The sequence below is a fragment of the Tauraco erythrolophus genome, chromosome 4 (assembly GCF_009769465.1).
Source record: "Tauraco erythrolophus isolate bTauEry1 chromosome 4, bTauEry1.pri, whole genome shotgun sequence".
In the NCBI taxonomy this organism is placed as follows: domain Eukaryota; kingdom Metazoa; phylum Chordata; class Aves; order Musophagiformes; family Musophagidae; genus Tauraco; species Tauraco erythrolophus.
The window spans coordinates 86919746-86943668 of NC_141468.1; the positions used below are offsets into that span (position 1 = coordinate 86919746).

The 23923-nt window shown below is 48.0% G+C and overlaps 1 protein-coding gene across 1 annotated transcript in view; it reads right to left on the reverse strand.

The window, feature by feature from the left end:
• LOC104374622 (alpha-2-macroglobulin-like) overlaps window positions 1–23923 on the reverse strand; it is a 416004-nt gene that overhangs the window by 9311 nt on the left and 382770 nt on the right.

The window sequence follows — 23923 nt, forward strand, 5'->3', positions numbered from 1 at the left end:
CAGCTTAATATAAGTCACTTTGGGGCAAATAAGTCACTTTGGGGCAAACAAGTCACTTTGGGGCAAATAATTACCCTTATTTTCCTGTGTATCAGAATTCAGCTTAATATAAGTCACTTTGGGGCAAATAAGTCACTTTGGGGCAAACAAGTCACTTTGGGGCAAAATAATTCCCCTTATTTTCCTGTGTATCAGAATACAGCTTAATATAAGTCACTATGGGGCAAATAAGTCACTTCGGGAAAAAGAAGTTTCTTTGGGGCAAATAAGTCACTTTGGGACAAAATAATTCCCCTTATTTTCCTGTGTATCAGAATTCAGCTTAATATAAGTCACTTTAGGGCAAATAAGTCACTTTGGGGAAAAATAATTCCCCTTATTTTCCTGTGTATCAGAATTCAGCTTAATATAACACTAAGTCACTTAGGAGCAAATAAGTCACTTTGGGGCAATTAAGTCACTTTGGGGCAAAATAATTCCCCTTATTTTCCTGCGTATCAGAATTCACCTTAATATAATAATAAGTCACTTTGGGGCAAATAAGTCACTTTTGGGGCAAAATAATTCCCCTTATTTTCCTGTGTATCAGAATTCAGCTTAATATAATACTAAGTCACTTTGGGGCAATTAAGTCACTTTGGGGCAAAATAATTCCCCTTATTTTCCTGTGTATCAGAATTCAGCTTAATATAAAAATAAGTCACTTTGGCAAATAAGTCACTTTGGCAAATAATTAGAAAAAAATATTATTAAGAATGAATTAGAAAAATGAATTAATAATGAATTAGAAAAAAGATAAAGAAAAAAATTAGGGTTACTCTATTTTGATTTGACGACGTTTTCAGATCATCGGGTGCCAAACCGCATTAGAATCTGCAGAGAAGGAGCCGTCTTGGAGCGTAGGTTAAGCCTCCGTACCTGCACGCACGCGTCTACGGAGGCCCCGCAAACATCGCTGAAGCCGCCATTGCCTCTGCGTGTGAAGAACTTGTCGCTCCTCGACTGCCTCTGCGCGGTGGGAAAATCCTAAAGAGGAGAAGGAGCAGGACACAGATTGTGAGGGAAAAGCAAGGACGGAGAGCACGCCGAGGCGACGCAAAGCCAGCCAAAAAAAGGGCAAGGGAGGCACAGCAAAGTGACAGCCAGAAAAAAAAACGGGGAGAAGCGGCGGGGAGGGGGGGCAGAAGCAGCGAGAGGGGGGGCAGAAGCGGCGGGGGGGGGGGGGAGTAGCGGCGGGGGGTGGGGACAGAAACGGCGGGGGGGGGGGGGCAGAAACGGCGGGCGGGGGTAGAAGCGGCGGCGGGGGGGGGCAGAACCGGCGGGGGAGGAGCGGCGGGGAGGGCAGAGGGGTTGCTCGCTCACCGCACCGGCAGCCGCCGCCCGCAGCCGCTGCCGTTCCCGACACCCGAGCCCCGCGCGCCGCCATCTTGCTCGACGCGGCTTCTCGGCGACGGACGGACGCTCCCGCCCTCCCACAGCACAGACCTCTCCGCCCGGCACCGAAACCGGCCATCGGCTCTCCGGTACGGGCCCCTACCGCGCCTCAAGGCCGCCCGGAAGCGCCCTTCGGTCCTCCGGACTCATACTCTATTGGCCGGTAGTCCTCCGGCACGACCGAAGTGCCCGGTCAGTCATCCGAACTCACTCTCTATGGGCTGTAAGTCCTCCAAGAAGTCCTCCCCGCCCACGCCTCTGCGATTGGCCCGCTGCTCGTGACATCTGCATAGCCACGCCTACTGCCCGCCCACCCCTGCCATTGGCCCCCTGCTTTTTACATCTGCATAGCCACGTCCCCTGCCCGCCCACAGCCAGCTGCTGTGTAACTGAAGCCGCCCCGGCGCGCATGCGCAGTGTAGAGACTGGCGCCGCCTTCTCATGCGGGGGGGGGGGGGGGGGGCGGGCCCTCAGCGGTGCTCACTGCTGCCGTCTGGCGGACCGATCGCGGTACTGCATGTGGGCGCCGCGGAGGCGCCTCCCGTGCTCCGCGTTGCCGTCTGCCGGTAACGGCAGTGCGGTGCTGCAGTGCTTGCGCGGTGCCGCCGCCCCACGTGCTCGGTGCCGGCGGGCTTACGGCAGCGAACCGCCGAACGGCAGCGCCGCTGCCTCCCCCGGGGGAGCGCCGCCCGCTCGCCGCTTCTGTCCCCCCCCCCTACCCCGCCGCTTCCGCGGGGGAGGCGCCGGCGCTGCCGTTCGGCGGTTCGCTGCCGAAAGCCCGCCGGCACCGAGCACGTCGGGCGGCGGCAGCGAGCGGGGCGGCGCCACCGCGCAAGCACTGCAGCACCGCACTGCCGTTACCGGCAGACGGCAACGCGGAGCACGGAGGCGCCTCCGCGGCGCCCACATGCAGTACCGCGATCGGTCCGCCAGACGGCAGCACTGAGCACCGCGCCAGTCTTTACTACTGCGCATGCGCGAGAGGGGCGATGCCAGTCTCTACACTGCGCATGCGCGCCCCGGCAGCTTCAGTCTACGCACTGCGCATGCGCGACTGACCCCCTGCCAGTCCATACACCGCGCATGCGCGCCCCTCGCGGCACCCCGCTAGGCAGCCCGTACACACTCATTGGGAACTGACTATGAAATAACTAATTAATTTAATAACAAATTGAATGAAATGACTGATTAATTTAATAACAATTAAATAATCGTTAATTAACCATTAAGTAACTGGCGCGGTGGAGTTACCCTTATTTTCCTAATGTTATAATAATTCCCCAGAATAATATAATTATATTATAATTATAATAATTATATTGTTATATAATGTTATTATCATTCCCCTTATTTTCCGGTGTATCAGAATTCAGCTTAATATAATAATAAGTCACTGTGGCAAATAAGTGACTTATTTGCCCAAAAGTGACTTATTTGCCCAAAAGTGACTTATCTGTAGCTACCTAATTGGAACTTAAACAAGATAAACACAGAACATCATATATACAGTCAGAGAGTGCCATCTACCTCACTGCTATGTATAGAGTGACGGAGAAAGATTCCACAGAGCGTTTCACGAAACATTTGAAACGTGCTTACGTGTGCATTTGCAAACTCAGTTTTCATTCTTCGGGCAGCGGAAGGATTCCAGTACCAGAAGAAAGTAGACAGTAACTGTAATATCAGCTTGCACTAGCTCTGAACTTTTCTTCCACTTACAGAAAAGGTGTTTACTGCCATCTTCAGAGGCGCCCGTTTGTCTTAACCTGCAACGCGTTGTGCTGAACGGTCTGCATAGGGTCACTTCTCGAACACGGAGGGAAACAAGTGTCCTCTACTAAAGGTAAAAATAGGTAAAAGTCAAGATTCACTTTTCTTTTGAAGACAATCAAACTGTGAACTTATACACACAATAGCATCCTGCTCTGCAGAATCTTCCGACAGAAATTTAGTCTGCAAACTTGCCAAAAAGAAATTCTCAACACTTTCACTGTACATACACAGTATGAAATATCTCTGCTGCACTAAGAAGAGAAAAGTCATTCACCAGAGCCACTTAAGCCGTACAAGGTACAAATCAAATATTGACGCAGGAAAGCACCACTCTTTACGCAGGAAAGCAATCTCCCAGTTAGCATTTACGCCGTACGAGGGTCACGGAGCGCAGCAGCTGCAGCAAAGGGGAGAACGAAGAATCCTTACTTAATCGCAAGCACTACATCTCTCAAGAAAAATCAACAAAATGGTTTTGTATTTGTTTTGTCACATCCTTTTTAAAGAAATGAAAAATGAGCTGCAAGTGACTAAGAAAATCAACCAACCCAAGTAGAGGAAGGACGTCCTATTTTATTTTTAAGAACTACTACTAAGCTCAAACGTAAGAGCTTCCCCAGGTCTCCACGTGAGAACAGCAGAATCCCAATTGCTACAGGCAGCTCTTCATTGACCCTGGCACCTAAGTGTGTATACACTAATGACACATACACTTAGACACTACCTTTTACGCATTCCAATTAACAAATCAGCCTCCCCAATTTTCAAACGCTTTCATGTATTCTTACCACTTTTTCTGAACGCTCTTAGCAGAAGTTTGGTGCCCAGTAGGGTTGTCACCAACACAGGCACCAATAGCACAAGACGGGGTCGACGCAGCATCAAAAATTCAAGCAGACTTGGTTGAACAACAGCAGCTGAAGGCAGTCGCCTGGGCAATTCCACAGCGACGCGCTCCAGGCTCGTGACAGCGCAGTCACGGCTCAAAGACGCACAAACCTGTTTCGGCAACAGTTCTTGCCGGAGCGAGAAATTAGTGACGAGGGCCAGGAAAAGAGACTCCTGTCATACAGAAACTGAGAAACTAGATTGATTATGGATCAGAGCTACTGATCCATCATCTGCTGCACTTCTCACATAGGAGCTCATTTCAGGCGCCTGAAAAACTACAGGACGCTAAGTTTGGCTCACGAAAGATTCTCTGAGCTTTTTGGCTGGGAGGGGGGGAGGAAGGGGGGGGAATCAATTAGCATGACCTTTACCTCACAAGCTATTGTAGTTTGTGCCAATCTCGAATGCAAATAAATTGCATACAAGTAACTAATAATTTCCCAAATGATATCCAGATTTCACTGGAAAACTGCCACTCATTCCTGGTGTGAAAAGATCTTTTGTAAAGCTAAAAAATTTACTTAAAGGATTCATATGTACGGCACCCACATGATTTTTCAGAAACTTGACGTTCCGTACAACTTGTGAACCCTTGTAATGACTCTGTACACGAAAGCACAATTTGACTGTACGAGCTAAACAGTTTTCTGCGCAATTCACTTGGAAAGTGGGGGAATTCTGACACCTTATGGCTGTTCCTGTATCTGACCAATGATAAGTCCTGAACATGCAGGGCCCCAGCGTTAGCAGAAGCAAAACGCCCAGCTTACATGTTATTTGGATTCCTGTAAATCAACTGACACCCACGCCGTCTGCACAGAGCCCCCTGACACTCAAACAACATGACCGCAGCGTCCTTGGCCAGAAGATGGAAGTTGATGATCCTTTGTGTTCACTTTCTCCATTCACCTGTCAGTGCCTTCACTCACAGACACAGCAGATTCACGGGCAGCAATGACAACCTGCGCCTCGTGTTCATTAGGGCCCACCTCATCACAGCCACTGCAAAGCACGTCAGCAGGGACGGCAAGCGCATCTCCAGCGCGGGAGGAGTCAGCACATCTCTCACTAGTCCTTGAAATCAAATAATATAATTATAATACAATAATAAGTCACTTTGGGGCAAATAAGTCACTTTGGCAAAATAATTCCCCTTATTTTCCTGTGTATCAGAATTCAGCTTAATAGAATAATAAGTCACTTTGGGGCAAATAAGTCACTTTGGGGCAAATAAGTCACTTCAGGGCAAATAAGTCACTTCAGGGCAAAATAATTCCCCTTATTTTCCTGCGTATCAGAATACAGCTTAATATAAGTCACTTTGGGGCAAATAAGTCACTTCGGGGCAAAATAATTCCCCTTATTTTCCTGTGTATCAGAATTCAGCTTAATATAATAATAAGTCACTTCGGGGCAAATAAGTCACTTGGGGCAAAATAATTCCCCTTATTTTCCTGTGTATCAGAATTCAGCTTAATATAAGTCACTTAGGGGCAAATAAGTCACTTTGGGGCAATTAAGTCACTTTGGGGCAATTAAGTCACTTTGGGGCAATTAAGTCACTTTGGGGCAAAACAATTCCCCTTATTTTCCTGTGTATCAGAATTCAGCTTAATATAAGTCACTTTGGGGCAAATAAGTCACTTTGGGGCAAAATAATTCCCCTTATTTTCCTGTGTATCAGAACTCAGCTTAATATAATACTAAGTCACTTAGGGGCAAATAAGTCACTTTGGGGCAATTAAGTCACTTTGGGGCAAACAAGTCACTTTGGGGCAAAATAATTCCCCATATTTTTCTGTGTATCAGAATTCAGGTTAATATAAGTCACTATGGGGCAAATAAGTCACTTTGGGGCAAACAAGTCACTTTGGGGCAAAATAATTCCCCTTATTTTCCTGTGTATCAGAATTCAGCTTAATATAAGTCACTATGGGGCAAATAAGTCACTTCGGGAAAATAAGTCTCTTTGGGGCAAATAAGTCACTTTGGGACAAAATAATTCCCCTTATTTTCCTGTGTATCAGAACTCAGCTTAATATAATAATAAGTCACTTTGGGGCAAATAAGTCACTTTGGAGCAAAATAATTCCCCTTATTTTCCTGCGTATCAGAATTTGCTTAATATAATAATAAGTCACTTTGGGGCAAATAAGTCACTTTGGAGCAAAATAATTCCCCTTATTTTCCTGCGTATCAGAATTCAGCTTAATATAATAATAAGTCACTTTGGGGCAAACAAGTCACTTCTGGGGTAAAATAATTCCCCTTATTTTCCTGTGTATCAGAATTCAGCTTAATATAATACTAAGTCACTTAGGGGCAAATAAGTCACTTAGGGGCAAATAAGTCAGTTTGGGGCAATTAAGTCACTTTGGGGCAATTAAGTCACTTTGGGGCAAAATAATTCCCCTTATTTTCCTGCGTATCAGAATTCAGCTTAATATAAGTCACTTTGGGGCAAATAAGTCACTTTGGGGCAAAATAATTCCCCTTATTTTCCTGTGTATCAGAATTCAGCTTAATATAAGTCACTTAGGGGCAAATAAGTCACTTCGGGGCAAAATAATTCCCCTTATTTTCCTGTGTATCAGATTTCAGCTTAATATAAGTCACTTTGGGGCAAATAAGTCACTTTGGGGCAAACAAGTCACTTTGGGGCAAAATAATTCCCCTTATTTTCCTGTGTATCAGAATTCAGCTTAATATGAGTCACTTTGGGGCAAATAAGTCACTTTGGGGCAAACAAGTCACTTTGGGGCAAAATAATTCCCCTTATTTTCCTGTGTATCAGAATTCAGCTTAATATAAGTCACTTTGGGGCAAATAAGTCACTTTGGGGCAAACAAGTCACTTTGGGGCAAAATAATTCCCCTTATTTTCCTGTGTATCAGAATACAGCTTAATATAAGTCACTATGGGGCAAATAAGTCACTTCGGGAAAAATAAGTCTCTTTGGGGCAAATAAGTCACTTTGGGGCAATTAAGTCACTTTGGGGCAAAACAATTCCCCTTATTTTCCTGTGTATCAGAATTCAGCTTAATATAAGTCACTTTGGGGCAAATAAGTCACTTTGGGGCAAAATAATTCCCCTTATTTTCCTGTGTATCAGAACTCAGCTTAATATAATACTAAGTCACTTAGGGGCAAATAAGTCACTTTGGGGCAATTAAGTCACTTTGGGGCAAACAAGTCACTTTGGGGCAAAATAATTCCCCTTATTTTCCTGTGTATCAGAATTCAGCTTAATATAAGTCACTATGGGGCAAATAAGTCACTTCGGGAAAAATAAGTCTCTTTGGGGCAAATAAGTCACTTTGGGACAAAATAATTCCCCTTATTTTCCTGTGTATCAGAATTCAGCTTAATATAACAATAAGTCACTTTGGGGCAAAATAATTCCCCTTATTTTCCTGCGTATCAGAATTCAGCTTAATATAAGTCACTTTGGGACAAATAAGTCACTTCTACGGCAAATAAGTCACTTCTGGGGCAAAATAATTCCCCTGATTTTCCTGTGTATCAGAATTCAGCTTAATAGAATAATAAGTCACTTTGGGGCAAATAAGTCACTTCGGGGCAAAATAATTCCCCTTATTTTCCCCTGTATCAGAATTCAGCTTAATATAACAATAAGTCACTTTGGGGCAAAATAATTCCCCTGATTTTCCTGTGTATCAGAATTCAGCTTAATAGAATAATAAGTCACTGTGGCAAATAAGTCACTGTGGCAAATAATTAGAAAAAATTATTATTAATAATGAATTAGAAAAATGAATTAATAATGAATTAGAAAAATGAATTAATAATGAATTAGAAAAATGATAAAGAAAAAAATTAGGGTTACTCTATTTTGATTTGACGACGTTTTCACATCATCGGGTGCCAAACCGCATTAGAATCCGCAGAGAAGGAACCATCTTGGATCGTAGCTTAAGCCTCCGTACCTGTACGCACGCGTCTACGGAGGCCCCGCCAACATCGCTGAAGCCGCCATCGCCTCTGCGTGTGAACAACTTGTCGCTCCTCGACTGACTCTGCGTGGTGAGAAAATCCTAAAGAGGAGAAGGAGCAGGACACAGATTGTGAGGGAAAAGCAAGGCCGGAGAGCACGCCGAGGCGATGCAAAGCCAGGCAAAAAAAGGGCAAGGGAGGCACAGCAAAGTGACAGACAGAAAAAAAACGGGGAGAAGCTGGCGGCGGGGGGGGGGGGGGGCAGAAGCGGCGGCGGGGGGGGCAGAAGCGGCGGCGGGGGGGGCAGAAGCGGCGGGGGGGGGGGGAGGGGTTGCTCGCTCACCGCACCGGCAGCCGCCGCCCGCTGCCGTTCCCGACACCCGAGCCCCGCGCGCCGCCATCTTGCTCGAAGCGGCTTCTCGGCGACGGACGGACGCTCCCGCCCTCCCGCAGCACAGACCTCTCCGCCCGGCACCGAAACCGGCCATCGGCGCTCCGGTACGGGCCCCTACCGCGCCTCAAGGCCGCCCGGAAGCGCCCTTCGGTCCTCCGGACTCATACTCTATTGGCCGGTAGTCCTCCGGCACGACGGAAGTGCCCGGTCAGTCATCCGAACTCACTCTCTATGGGCTGTAAGTCCTCCAAGAAGTCCTCCCCGCCCACGCCTCTGCGATTGGCCCGCTGCTCCTGACATCTGCATAGCCACGCCCTCTCCCCGCCCACCCCTCTACGATTGGCCCGCTGCTCATCACAGCTGCGTAGCCACGTCCCCTTCCCGCCCACCCCTCTGCCATTGGCCCGCTGCTCCTGACATCTGCATAGCCACGCCCCTTCGACGCCCGCCCCTCTGCCATTGGCCCGCTGCTCCTCACATCTGCATAGCCACGCCTCCTGCCCGCCCACCGGTCTGCGATTGGCCGGCTGCTGTGTAGACTGACGCCTCCGCCGGCGCGCGTGCGCAGTGTAGAGACTGGCATCGCCCCTCTCGCGCATGCGTAGTAGTAAAGACTGGCGCGGTACTCAGTGCTGCCATCTGGCGGACCGATCGCGGTACTGCATGTGGGCGCCGCGGAGGCGCCTCCGTGCTCCGCGTTGCCGTCTGGTCGTAGAGGTGCTGCGGTGCTTGCTCGGTGCCGCCGCCCCGCTCGCTGCCGCCGCCCGACTCCGCGGAAGCGGCGGGTTTGGGTGGTGGGGGACAGAAGCGGCGGGAGCGGGGGGGACAGAAGCGGCGAGCGGGCGGCGCTCCCCCGGGGGAGGCGCCGGCGCTGCCGTTCGGCGGTTCGCTGCCGAAAGTCCGCCAGCACCGTGCACGTGGGGCGGCGGCAGCGAGCGGGGCGGCGGCACCGCGCAAGCACCGCAGCACCGCATCGCCGTTACGACCAGACGGCAACGCGGAGCACGGAGGCGCCTCCGCGGCGCCCACATGCAGTACCGCGATCGGTCCGCCAGGCGGCAGCCCACCCCCGCATGAGAAAGCGGAGCCAGTCTCTACACTGCGCACGCGCGCCGGCGGAGGCGTCAGTTTACACAGCAGCCGGCCAATCGCAGAGCGGCGGGCGGGCAGGAGGCGTGGCTATGCAGATATGAGGAGCAGCGGACCAATGGCAGGGGTGGGCGGGCAGGGGGCGTGACTATGCAGATGTCAGGAGCAGCGGGCCAATGGCAGAGGGGTGGGCGGGAAGGGGGCGTGGCTATGCAGCTGTAAGAAGCAGCGGGCCAATGGCAGAGGAGTGGGTGTGGAGGGGGCGTGGCTATACAGATGTGAGGAGCAGCGTGGGAGGATGGAGAAGCGGCGGGGGGGGTGGGGGCGCAGAAGCGGCGGGAGGAGGCGGGACAGAAGCGGCGAGCGGGCGGCGCTCCCCCGGGGGAGGCGACGGCGCTGCCGTTCGGCGGTTCGCTGCCGAAAGCCCGCCGGCACCGAGCACGTGGGGCGGTGGCAGCGAGGGGGGCGGCGGCACCGCGCAAGCACCGCAGCACCGCATCGCCGTTACCGGCAAACGGCAACGCGGAGCACGGAGGCGCCTCCGCGGCGCCCACATGCAGTACCGCGATCGGTCCGCCAGATGGCAGCCCACCCCTGCTTGAGAAAGCGGTGCCAGTCTCTACACTGCGCACGCGCGCCGGCGGAGGCGTCAGTCTACACAGCAGCTGGCTGTGGGCGGGCGGGGGGCGTGGCTATGCAGATATGAGGAGCAGAGGGCCAGTGGCAGAGGAGTGGGCATGGAGGAGGCGTGGCTATGGAGATGTGAGGAGCAGCGTGGGAGGATGGAGAAGCGGCGGGGGGGGGGGCAGAAGCGGAGAGCGGGCGGCGCTCCTCCGGGGGAGGCGCCGGCGCTGCCGTTCGGCGGTTCGCTGCCGAAAGCCCGCCGGCACCGAGCACGTCGGGCGGCGGCAGCAAGGGGGCGGCGCCACCGCGCAAGCACTGCAGCACCGCATTGCCGTTACCGGCAGGACGGCAACGCGGAGCACGGAGGCGCCTCCGCGGCGCCCACATGCAGTACCGCGATCGGTCCGCCAGACGGCAGCACTGAGCTCCGCGCCAGTCTTTACTAGTGCGCATGCGCGAGAGGGGCGATGCCAGTCTCTACACCGCGCATGCGCGCCCCGGCAGCTTCAGTCTACGCACTGCGCATGCGCGACTGACCCGCTGCCAGTCCGCACACCGCGCATGCGCGCCCCTCGCGGCGCCCCGCTACGCAGCCCCTACACACTAACTGGGAACTGACTATGAAATAACTAATTCATTTAATAACAATTAAATTGAATGAAATGACTAATTAATTTAATAACAATTAAATCATTGTTAATTAACCATTAAGGAACTGGCGCGGCGGAGGCGGCGCCAGTCTAGACACCGCGCCTGCGGGGGGGCTGGCACCCGAAAAGGAAAACCGAACCTTCCCACACTCCTTCTGGAGTTTTAGAAAGCGCCGCTCTTGATCGCAGCGCTGGGCGCACGGGGGATTCCTCCTCCGAGCCGGCACACCCGGCTTCTGGGCAGGAAATTACTTACACGCTACGGTCACGCATAATTCGTAACGTATTTACGTATTCTTAAATACCGGTTCATTTTCTCTCGCTTGACGTGGAAATTCCTTCGCAGGCTCAGTTCTCTTCCTCCGCCCCTTTTTTTGGGGTCTGGGGCGTATCTAGGGCAGGTGGTCCGTGGGTCGGCGATCGCCATCTCCGCCTGCCGCAACTCCCTTTTCCCCCAAGTCACGGCACGTTCACGGTGCAGAAAAACACGAGAGCAAAGTTGAAGCAGCATATACCACCTTATCCCGTTTGCGATTTCTTCCGAGAAACAGCCCCGATTGCAAAACAGAGTATTACAAGTCCATTACAAGTATTAGAAGCATTAGAATTATACTTTAAGTATTATTCTATTATAAATATTATTATTCAGCCATTTTTCCTCATCTTCCAATTTCTGTAACAGCCACCACCGATTACAACGTTGAACTAAAGTTTTCTTATTTACATTTCCTCCGGGGGACCCCCAATGGAATAAGTAATATATCAGAATTTGCCAATCAAATAGAAATCACCATCTCTCAGGAACTAGCTAAGATATATATTAGTCATTGTTTAAATATTAAATACTAAGCAATTATCGTTTACATAATAACTGTCACATTAACTGTTGTATGGATTATTGCTGCAAAATGTTAGAAGTTGCAAAGTGCTGGTCCCTGCTGTAAAATACGAGCTGCCCAGGAGGAGGCTGGTGAGAAAAGCAAAGACAGATCAGACGGACTCCGGCGATGCTGGGACTCACGTCTCACACCTCTGCAGGGAAGAAGGGATGCACAGAAACTGGCCCGTGTAGCAAAGATAAGGACTAATAAAAACTGACATTTGTCTTCAGATAGTGACAGGCAAGGCGACCAGATGTCCACTCAAGGACAGATCAGGCTGGACCAGTTTGGCTCTGCAAGCTCAGCCAAATCAGGGATTTTAGGGAAGAGGTAGAAAGTACAGAGTGAGGAAGACCTCCGGCCTTCATCCTGAAGACCCCTGCCCACGACCACCAGGAGGCGTGTCGAGGAGGAGCCTGAGGCAGATGCTGAGGCTGGGACTATGGAAATGATCTCCTGGGAGAGACTGCCCTTTTTGGGGGGGCTATGAGTGTGTCTGTATAAATACAAGAAAACTGCCACGGCGGGGGGGCGTCTTGGTGGAGCGGAGACTCCCGGCGCACCCAGCGCTGTTTGCTTGCTTGCCCTAAATAAATTTTAACTATTCATTTTACAGTTATTGGCTGTTGAGAATCATTTTCTCACCAAACTATTGAAATTAATCTATAACATATGTTTTAGTTGTGGGTTGTTTTTTTTTCCTCTAAGCTTTTATTTTGGAAATAGGTATTGGTCATATATTGGACATTTCCAAAAGCAAATCTGTCCCAATACTCTGGTGTGCTGCACTAGAAAGAGAAAGTATCCATCCATCCATTTGTATCCAGTATACAAATAGGAGAAAGTATCCATCTCTTAACGCAGAGCGAGCGTTTCCGCTATGAACGGGGAGAACACGCACCTGTGGCAGAATTCACCTTTCCCTGTGCATTTCTCTGCTGCACACTTTGAGCACAGAGATTTTCAGGTACCAGCTACAAAACAGACTGCTGACAAGTTCCAGTTGTGCAGCCATTTATATTCCATCTCAACATTAATTGACTTGATACAGAATTCTTGAGGTTTGTATCCGTAAACCAATAGTGGTTTTATGCCTCAGGAAAGCTTTTTAATAACGGGTTTCATACTACCTGTGCACAAGATGCTTGCAGTGCATAGCAGATGATTTACTCCATTTGAGGTTCAGTTGCTCCGTGTTGATTTCCAGTAAGGTACCCCGGTCAGGAAAAGGAGTGAGAAACAAAGGTGTAGATGGAGACCAGAGAAAGGGGCAATTAACATCCCAGAAAAAAAGAACTTCTATGAAGTGTAGAAGTTGCATTTTTCATCATCAATGACTTTGCTACTGTCATTATTAATATGTCTCCTTACATTACTGGCACTTTACTGCAGTTAATGGCCCATTTCCCTGTGTCTCACTCTCAATCTGCGTCTGTCTGTGTTAAACTAGTAGTAAGTGAGCAAAGACAATACTCCATGAACATCTGTCTTCCCAGGGAGATGGCATGTTGCTTCGGTTTAAGCAAGAACTATACAGATGCTTGAAAATATTCTTATATGGTAAATAACCCACACAGTTCATGTCTTAATACCCATAAATTCAAAGACTCTCTGTGGCAATTCATTTCAACCCATATTTGATTCTAAAAAATGGGCAGAAGGATCTGTTTCCTTCACAGGAGCATATTCAGAGACAGACACTGATGCAACATCTTTTTGCTTAAAGCCTCACAGACTGGGATTACTAATACTAGTGTTGGGTTTTCCACTTACTACTAATTTAATATAGTCAAACTCATTTTCAGTAGTTCAATAAAAAAGTTAACGTAAAAATAAAGTATGTATTTAAGAATACATATTCTTTTTCCAAGAAGGATAACAGAAAGCAGTTTCAAAGAAATTAAGAATACAAGCCAAAAGACGTAAATAGCTATTTTAAGTTGTTTTCATTACTGTTTCATTACCTTATAAAAAAACCCCAAGAAATTGGCCTCTATTTACTACATTATTTTCAAACAAAAAGCAAGAACTGCTGCTTCTCAGACTTACTTTCCCCCTCATTTGGTGGGATTTTTTTGTTTTGCTGGTGGGTTTTTTTTGGTTTGGTGGTGTGTGAAATATGTTCATTTGATTCGTGTCAATATGGGACAATGGATGGATGTGCAAATAAGTGGCAAGGAACAGGGTGTGCTTATTCAAGATAAGTGATTGTCTTAGTTTAAGATCTCTGTGAAATGCAAAAACGTGAACCTGCAAAACGCCTCGTGATGCTGCTAACCAGGAGCCCCAGTTGTGAAATGTGTTCCCCTGATACATGGCGATATAAAACAATGTCAGGGCCGTAAGGTGACATATGACCTTCTCTCTATGTGTAACCTTGAACCATTCTGTTTGTTCTTGCATAACCGTGGTCCTAGAGAAAGCAGAATGGTATGGATATAGTTATCACTTCTTGCAAAAGCCTCCTAACATTTTGGGTTTTTTTCTCTTCTTCTTTTGCTTTACTGCCAGTTGCAGGGTGTTAGACAAGAGGGGCCTGGGGGCCTGTACGCGCTTAATCTCTCATCTCCCTTAACCACTTGTAAGTCAGCTTGCTTAAGTCATGTATCTGCAAGTTGTACAACCCTTGTGTGAGATAAGCAGGAGCCAAGATGGAGAACAAGGACAGTCCTGATGACTTCGCAGAGCAGAGTCATGATGACTTCACTAGTTTTCAGGGGAGGTGAAAAAATCATCATGAGGAAGACATACAGCCTTCATCCCTGAGACTCCTACTCATGACCACCAGGAGACACTGCGCACACGCAACTGGGGGGGTTAGGGGTGGAGACTATGGAGATGACTTCTCCGAGCCCATTGTAATAAGACCACCTTTTACTCAGAAAAAATTGAGAATATGTATTAGTAAAAGGAATATAAACCAGAAATAAGAACTACATGGCGTGCATCTTGGTGGAGCGGAGACTCCCAGCACACCCAGCGCTGTTTGCTTGCTTTTATTCGCCTAATAAATCGTAAACTTTAATTGGAGTTCTGGTGGGGACTCACTCATTTATCACATGGTGGGTTTTGGGGTTTTTTTTGGTTGGTTTTGGTTCTTTTGTTTTGTTGTGGAGTTTTTGTGTTGTTTTTTTTTTTTTAAACACATCTGTTCCAGCAAAATAGCCATGAAGTGAATGTGCAAATGTGAATATTTCGATAGGCCACACACGACCAAGTAACAGTTGATGTAGCAGAACTTTGCAAGCAGACTGTCTGAATATTTTCCTTAGGGCTGACTATATTGATATGGGAAGGTTATTCATAACTCCGCCTTTCTTCCCCACTGGAGTAAGGCAGGCAAGGATACTTATTTTTCATCAAAAAAAAAACCCAACAAACCTGTTTTGGTACAAACACGGAACTTTAGTGAAACCATACCAGATTACAAAATTGTGAGAAAACTAACCGAAAAGGTCTGCTAATGACTGTGCTCACAGAAGTTATTTTCCCTCAAGACAATTTTCTAGCATTATTTGCAGTGGAAAGCTGCACAAAGCCAGTTTTACCCAAGCTTTTCCTACAGTAAATGGATATCTTGATATATCAATGAAAATATGGAAAAGTTGTAATCTATTTAAGAACAAAAATGCTCCTTGATAGCAAAGGCTGTTTGGATAAGGTAAGCTGAAGTGTGTGTCCAGTATGAGATACAGCTCTGATTTCAATATATTAAGGGAACCCAAGTTTCACATCCATCAGCTGTTTTTTTCCTTCTGGAAAAGAGATAATCATCCCAACATCTCATCTATCACCAAAAACCTGACCACCGCATTCAGTTTCTTCGAGACCTAGATCAACTGTGACGCTGTGCCATTGCCCTTTGTGAGGCTCTCTGAAGTCATCCACCACATTCGGTAAAGCTTTGCGTGTCACCATGTGCACAGAAGAGGCTCAGAAAAATCCCCCCGTGGTGCTGTGTCACCCTGCCAAGCACGCTGCAGGGCTGGTACCATAGTGTTTGTCCAGAGCTTTTACATATACATGGTGTAGTGGAGGGTGTCCCTGTCCATGGCAGGGGGTTGGAACTGGATGGTCTTTGAGATCCCTTCCAACCCAAACCATTCTACGGTTCTATCAAAATGAAATCATATTTTATCTCTCTTACAATTGTGTTTAAAGGGAACAGCATACACTGTGCCCCTCAACGCGTTTCTGGACTTGAGAGAGCGCACACCAGCACACCAGCTTGGTAGAGTCCCCTGTGTCGTGGTTTAGGTGGCTCCAGCAGCTGAACTGCACACAGCCAGGGATGGGAAAGGGGAATGAAGGGGAAAAAGAGAGGCCCGTAGGTTGAGGTAAGAACAATTTACTTCAATACTAGTAATATATGAAAATATACACACATGTACAAGGATAAATATATACGAACAAGTGATGTACAGTGTAATTGCTCACCACCATGAGCAATATTGTGAACATCACTCCAGAGGACAAAACCAGCTTTCCCCAGTAAAGAGCAGCTTCACTCCAGACCAGGGGCAGGTCACAGAGTGGAGCACATTCCGACTTACGCAGGAGCACGATGAGGTACGACGGATGGAACAGCTTCGTCGGCATTTGCGAGCTCAGCGGCGGCTCTCGGCGCGCACACAGGATGCCCAGTTCAAAAGGAATTATTCCCAAGAGCAACAGACGATCCTGCAGCAAGAGATGAACAAACCATGAGCCCCAAATCCAACAGAACATGGCTGACTTGTGAGTGTGAGACACTGCTTGCCACCTCCCCCCAACAGAGAAGAGTTTACAGCGATGACACAAACCGCACTGGGAGACCAGGGGTAAACTGGTGTTTGGATAAACTGGAAGGGAAACAATTTCCAGTACTGATAATGCTGCAGCGAGGCCCCATCCAAAGCCATAGGCAGTTCCCTTGACTTAAAAGGCTTAGTTTGATGTGAAATGTTTGGAATTACTGTGCCCATAAGAATTCCTCACTGCCTGCCAGGAAGCTCGGGATATAAAAGATGTTTCTGGGAAACAATTTCCTGTTTCTTTTGCCCTGGAGAAGAGCATTCTGCAGAGACTTTTGCAATCCCTGCTCTGTTCCGCAGCTGCTGCCACAACAGCCGAGGAACGCAGACAGCCTCCTCGAACCGTGCGGAGCTACAAAGGGCCACTGAGGCACCGTGTCCTGCAGAGCAGGAGTCACCATTTTACACCTGTGCTCCAGACACACACACCTGGCCCCCAGAAATCCCAGTCCCGACCCGAGCTTTAGCGACACCTGCCAAAAACCCCGCTCCGTTAGCTGGAAAGCAAGCTGCACTGGGCCAGCCATCTGGCTCAGAGCCATCTCCAGTATCACCACACACTGGGGATGCGGGGATGGAGAGCCGCCCGGCCAGGAGGGTTCGGCACACCAGTGGCAAAAAGCTCGGACACGGGCCAGCACGGCTCACCACATTTATCCCGGGCTGCAGAAGGAGAAGCACAGCCAGCAGGTCACACTGGGTGGCTCTTCCCCTCTACTCACCTCTCACGTTCCGCACCCAGGGTGCCCGGAACGGAACCGTCACGGAGCTCCTGGAGCAGGTCCAGATGAGAGAGCCAAGGCCAGAGGTGGGAACCCCCTGCTGGGAGACAGAGCTGGGATGGTCGCCTGGGGCAGCGACGGCTCCGGGAGCCCTTCTGGCAGCCTGCGCCCAGCCAAGGGGGCAGGAGAGGTGGGAAGGGACCTTGTGCCAGGGCTGCCGGGAGCAGCGCGGGGCATGGCTGCAGCTGGGGCCAGACCCAGTTCAGATGGGACCACACCCAGTTCATATGGGACCAGAACCAGTTCAGTCGGACAGCAGGAAGGGCAGGGGTCGGTTCAGGGGGCAGTTCCTTGCCCGCTGGATTTGGGGGCTTTTCTCTCCGGTGGGTTTTTGTTGCTGGTTTCCATCTGGGTGGTTTTTGTCTCCTTTCTGTTTCTTCTGGTGGTTTTCTCCCTTTTCGTGCAGTTTTCATTTTCTTTGGTATTTTTGGTGTCTTTTTTTTTTTTTTCTTCTGCTGGTGACTTTTTTTTGGTGTCTTTGTTTTCCTTGGACTGGTGGCATCTTTTTTTTTTTTCCTTGGGCTGGTGGCATCTTTTTTTTCTTTTTAGGCTAATGGCATCTTTGTTTTTCCTTACACTGGTGGCATCTTTTTTTTCTTCTGGGGCTGGCAGCATCTTTTTTTTCTTCCGGGGCTGGCAGCATCTTTTTTTTTCTTCTGGGGCTGGCAGCATCTTTTTTTTTCTTCTGGGGCTGGCGGCATCTTTTTTTTTCTTCTGGGGCTGGCAGCATCTTTTTTTCTTCTGGGGCTGGTGGCATCTTTTTTTTCTTCTTCCTCTGGTGGCAGCTTTTTTTTTTTCCATGGCCTGGTGGAATCTTTTTTTCTAGGACTGGTGGTGGCATTTTTTTCCCTTGGGCTGGCGGAATCTTTGTTTTCTTGGACTGGTGGCATCTTTCTTTTTCTGGGGATGGTGGGGGCATTTTTTTACCTTGGGCTGGAGACATCTTTTTTTTTTCCTTGGGCTGGTGGCATCTTTTCTTCTTGGGCTAGTGGAATTTTTTTTTGGGGGGGGGGGGGGCGGAGCTGGTGGCATTTTTTTTTTTTCGGGGTTTTGGCATCTTTTTTTTCACTTGGGCTGGTGGCATCTTCTGGGGCTGGTGACATCTTTTATTTACCTTGGGCTGGTGACATCTTGGGCTGGTGGCATCTTTTTTTCCTTACACTGGTGACATCTTTTTTTTCTTTTTGGGCTGGTGGCATCTTCGTTTTTCTTGGGCTGGTGCCATCTTTCTTTTTACCTTGGGCTGGTGGCATCTTTTTTTTTTCTGGGACTGGTAGCCGCATTTTTTTTTCTTCTTAGGCTGGTGGCATCTGTTTTTTTATTGGGCTGGTGGCATCTTTTTTCCCCCTGTTGGGCTGGTGGCATGTTCTTGGGCTGGTGGCATCTTTTTTTCCCCCCGTTGAGCTGGTGGCATGTTCTTGGGCTGGTGGCATTTTTTTTTTTTTTTCTGGGGCTGGTAGCCTCTTTTTTTTCCCCTGGGCTAGTCGCATCTCCTTGGGCTGGTGGCATCTTTTTTTTTTTTCTTCTTGGGCTGGTGGCATTTTTTTTTTCTTAGGCTGTTGGTGGCTTTTTTTTCCAGGTTGTTTTTTTTTTCTTGGGCAGCTGGTGGCAGCTTTTACTTCCTTGGGCTGATATGGAAATAACACTCAGTTAGGCATTGCAACACAGCAAACAGTTTAGCAAAATACCGACATACGCAAGAGGCTCAGGAATGGTATCATTAGGGTGGCTTGACCTGAGAAGGAGCATCTAGAGCCATGAAGATGTTGTTCCTGAGGAACAACCCGAGATGGGAACTGTTAATGCCCATCTGCTCATTAAAAACAGGTGCTGGTTTTACCACCCAGTGTGCAAGTTTGTGGAGGAGAGATCCCCCTTGCACCCCACGCCGCAACAAACAGACCTGCTTTGTAACTCTCGGGAGTTGTGGAGTTTGTTTCTTGAGTTGTGTGCAGCTTTGCCAGAATCCTTATCATCTATCATAAAGTCTGGTACCGTGTGTTTTGTAAAGTTCCTACCATCTAACAGTGGTGTATCTAATAAGGCCTTCCATGTTTGTGTGAGTTTTTTGGGCCAGCCCCGAAATGTACCATTGTGTGACTGTGCTGCAAAAACCACTGAGTGTTTGAGCACACGAGACACAGCCCGGCTGTGGAGTGAGTGTGGAGTTCTGATCCACAGTTCCATGTTCTCCACCAGGAGAGCAGCCGGAGACGATCAAAGCACACGACATTTTGGTTCTGACATTGAAATTGCGCTCCGGATCTCGCAATTTTGGTTTTGTGCTCTTGGATGCTGCAATGTCAGTAATTCTGATAACATAAAAACATGCGGGTGAGTAAGGGAGACGTGCAATTGCACACAACGTGAGCGCAGAGTCCAAATCCATGGTTCTGTTCTCCCACGAGGGAAACAGCCGGAGATGGACAAAGCGAGTGACGAACTTAGGAGCTGTTTTGTTACACACACGAGCATCAGGATTTTCATGCAACCTAATATACATTTTGGGTGCTTTGATAGTAAACACAAGGTTTAGGTGCCATTAAAAGCAACAAACAGTGTTTTATGTTAGTGTAGCAAAAAACTGGTCTAACTGGGATTGAATGTTCAGGCTATCAGCTATTTTGTGCAAACTTAGGTGTAAAGAATTGGTGAGAGCTGCTCAAGAGTGCCGCTGGTGCACGGGAGGAAATGTAGGGGGAAGTAGTGTTGAAATCATTCGGCATGTAGCACTACCAAGTGTCTGCCCACCTTGTCACCCGTGGGGGGTGTGTGTGCTCAGTGTTTGGAGTGTCAGCAGTACAGTACTGCTTTTAACAGGAGGCAGGAGTTTTGTCTCAACAATTGTCTCCAATTTCAGTGCGTTGGCTGTGGGGCAAGTAGCCCCTGCCCCTCCTGCCTCGAGTAAGGTGTTATTGCTGCCAGTTTACTCGGGACTGCGTCCTAAGTAGCACGGGAGACATCTGTACTTGTGACTGAGAAGACAGGCATTCAGCAAGTGTCATGGGAGCCAAGCAAAGCGGTGGGACAGCAAAACAGGGCCCTTCAGGCTGCATTTTGGCTCACTGGAAGGATACAGGATATAGGGAGTGTGGACAGGAAAACTTTAGTAATACAGATTATCGGAACCAGTGGTGGCTGTTCTATCAACTGGAAAATGAGGAAAAATGGCCGAATAGTGATACTTCTAATAGAATAATAATACTTATTGCAATTGATGCTGTTCCTCTGAAGAAATTATTAAGTGGAATTAGGTGGTGTATGCTGTTAAGTTTTTCACTTTAAGAAATCATCCTGAACAGCAAAAGGCATGTGGTATAAATTTGGCCACTCGGGACCCCCCGTCATTTTGGCATTTAAAACGGATAAAAATAAGCAAAATACAAAATTGAAACATGCTGTTCAGCAAGCAGCATTGAAAAGCCATGTTTGAAGTATAGTGGTGAGACAGAAAATTTAGAATTAATGGCTGCTCCCTGATAAAGGTGGGGAGACGTTGATAACAGTGATATTGAAAAGGTGCAAACGATGAAGAGGATGGCGGCAAAAGAAGCCATCAGTGTGTCCGTCAGTGGGGAAAAGCTGCCCAGTGGGACTTGTGAACAGAGACAGAGGTGGTGTTCTCCGTGTGGTAACGGTGCGGGAGGAGAACAAGTGTTGTACAGGATGACAGAGAAAACCACAAGAATAGAAACTGCGGGTGAGCCTGTTCACTGCTGCCTTGAATAGAGGAAAAAGGACATTTTAAAAGGAACGCTCCTAGAGGAAGAAGTCGAGACTATATTCCTCAACCCTCAGGTAATGCCCTGATTGGGCAGAATCAGTGTGTATTATGGCAAATTAACTGATGAGGATAAATTATCATTTTGAATGAAACAATCAAAGCCTTGGGGCCCAGAAGTGAACCGTTGCTGTTGTGGTGGCAAGCGGGCGAGATGAAAAGCTTTCTTTTGAAACTATCTAAGTTTAGGATTGGATGCATTTCTTAGCCTTCCCAAGGTTCCCAGACCACTATTGTTAAGAAATCTGTTCAAACAATTCAGTGCTGATCAAGCTTTGACACCTGTAGAGGATGACTTCATAACGGTAAGGGGCCCTACTGCCCAGAGTGAAAAAGCATACTTCCGAAAACCTCAAGAAAGTAGCAGCGGTTCGAGGTTTGTCTGCAGAATAATCCCAAAACAGGAACAAAAGCCTGGCCCAGCCAAACAGGGAAAGGGAGTTATCCAGGACAACAGTGGCAAATTGATTTCTCAGAACTCCCAACAAAAGGAGAGTTTCCATACCTGTTGGTCTTGACAGACAACTTCTCAGGGTGGCCAGAAGCATTCCCTTGCCAAACTAATAAAGCCAGGGAAGTAACCAAAGTACTACTGCAAGGAATAATCCTGAGATCAGGGGCCACAAAGCTTGTTCAACAAGTTAGCAAGCTTTTGGGAATAGATTGGCAACTTCATACCCCGTAAAATCCACAATCCAGTGGTCAAGTAGGAAAGATGAATCACCCGATCAAGCTGCAAATTGCAAAATTAGGTCAGGAAGCTGGTTAGTCTTGGCCCCAATCACTGCCTTTAGCACTCCTGAGAATTAGGACTAAGCCCAGAACCACCGAAGGGCCGAGCTCTTTTGACACAGCACAGGCAGGAACATCAAATCAAACCGGGGATGAGATATTACCTCATCATACAATAACTCTGCAAAACCATCTTCAGGAAATAGAGAAGCTGGTTTTGGGGACTAGAGCCCGGGGCCTCGCTGGGCCCGTGCACAAGTTGAACCTGGTGATTATGTGTATGTCAGATCTCTCGCAGCTTCACTTCTGGAATCGGGCTGGGAAGGTCCCTTGCAGGTGTTGCTGACTGCTCACACGGCAGTCAAGATTCGAGAACAAGCGTCGTGGGACCATCACAGAGTGAAGAAGGACCCTAGACCACAATGGGAATCAGCATCTACTGGACCACTGAAACTCCAGAATCAGTGAAGAGAGACAATAATTGTTGTCAGCATTCTAGGATTTTGTCTCAACATGGGGGAAGCATGGGAGCAGAATTTGTTTATACACTTTAGCACGAATAATTCTCAAGCTGTCAGCATGTCAGATTGTTGGCTCTGAACTTTGGAAAAAGCTCACCTCTGTGTTACTGATACTTAGAATTTTTGGTAATTAAAGTTTAATCAATAGTTTTTTTAATTATAAACTAGTTAGTAGTTGATTTTAATAATACAGAATTATAAGAAATCTTTTCATGGAAAGTATGCTTGTATAGTAAACACATGCTGCTATGAAACTGCTGCTATGTAACTCCTATAGCCCCGTACCAGGACCAAAGGGATCGGTCAGAATCATCCAGTAAGAACATGTAGTACAAAGCACAAGTTGATTTGTAAACTGATTTATGATACCTACATAGAACTAGAGGAATGCATGTAGCTATCAAGGTCTAGATTAATGAAGATGAAGAAAGACAACCGTAACAGTTTCGTAATGGTCTATGGGTACCTGCCAGGAACCGTGAACTTAAGCAAAAGGTAATTCCAGCAGGGGGAGATCTCGACCACCGACTCACAGACCACCTACCTATATTGCACCCCAGACTCATTTCTCGATGATTCTAACTTTGATGGCACAGAATCAGAAATGGGAGGAGAATATGCTAATGATTTTCGGGAATTTATATGTTTATGTATGATTACCTAATGGATTTGCATATGTCAGCTCTACATAAGAAGTTTGATTTCGGTGCAAGGGGCGCACGCTAGGAGGAGATATCCCCCGTGCACCCGGCGCCACAATAAAGAAGTGTCTGCTTCTCTACATCCCATTGGTGTTGATAAGTTTCTTATTCGGGATTTTCGGTAACATCTGGGTTATCTCATTTCGAACGGCTAAAGCGACTCTTCATCATTGCACTTATTATGATCATTGTGTTAGGATTGCTAGTTTGCTGGATGTTGCAGTGCTTCACGTGGATGTGTAAAGAGACAGAAGACAAAACATTGCAAGTGGCAAGTATTTTGCCAAAACCCTAAAAGGGAATGGTGTTATATAGCCAAAGAACTTGCAAAGGAGAAAAGGGGGGACTTGATAAGTTGAGTAGCCATCTAGAGCCATGAAGATAAGGAGAACTGTTAACAGAACCCTATTGTCCGTGAGGAACGACCTGAGATGGAGACACGGGGAACTGTTAATGACCAGGCGCTTGTTTTACCACCCAGTGTGCAAGTTTCTGGAGGAGAGATCCACCTTGCAGCCCGAGCCACAACAAACACACCTGCTTTGTAACTCTCCGGAGTTGTGGAGTTTGTTTCCGAGCGTCGGGGCGGCTGGTGGCAGCTTTTTTTTCCTTGAGCTGATATGGAAATAACAGTCAGGGATTGCAACACAGCAAACAGTTCAGCAAAATACCGACACAGGCAAGAGGCTCCAGAATGGTGACATTAAGACGGCCTGACCTGTGAAGGAGCCATCTGGAGCCATAAAGGTAACGAGAACTGTTAACGGGAACCCTATTGTTCGTGAGGAACGAGCTGAGACGGAGCAAATAACGGGAACTATTAACGCTCATCTGCTTATTATAAACAGGCGCTTTTTTGACCACCCGGTGTGGAAGTTTGTGGAGGAGAGATCCCCCTTGCACCCCGCGCCGCAACAAACCT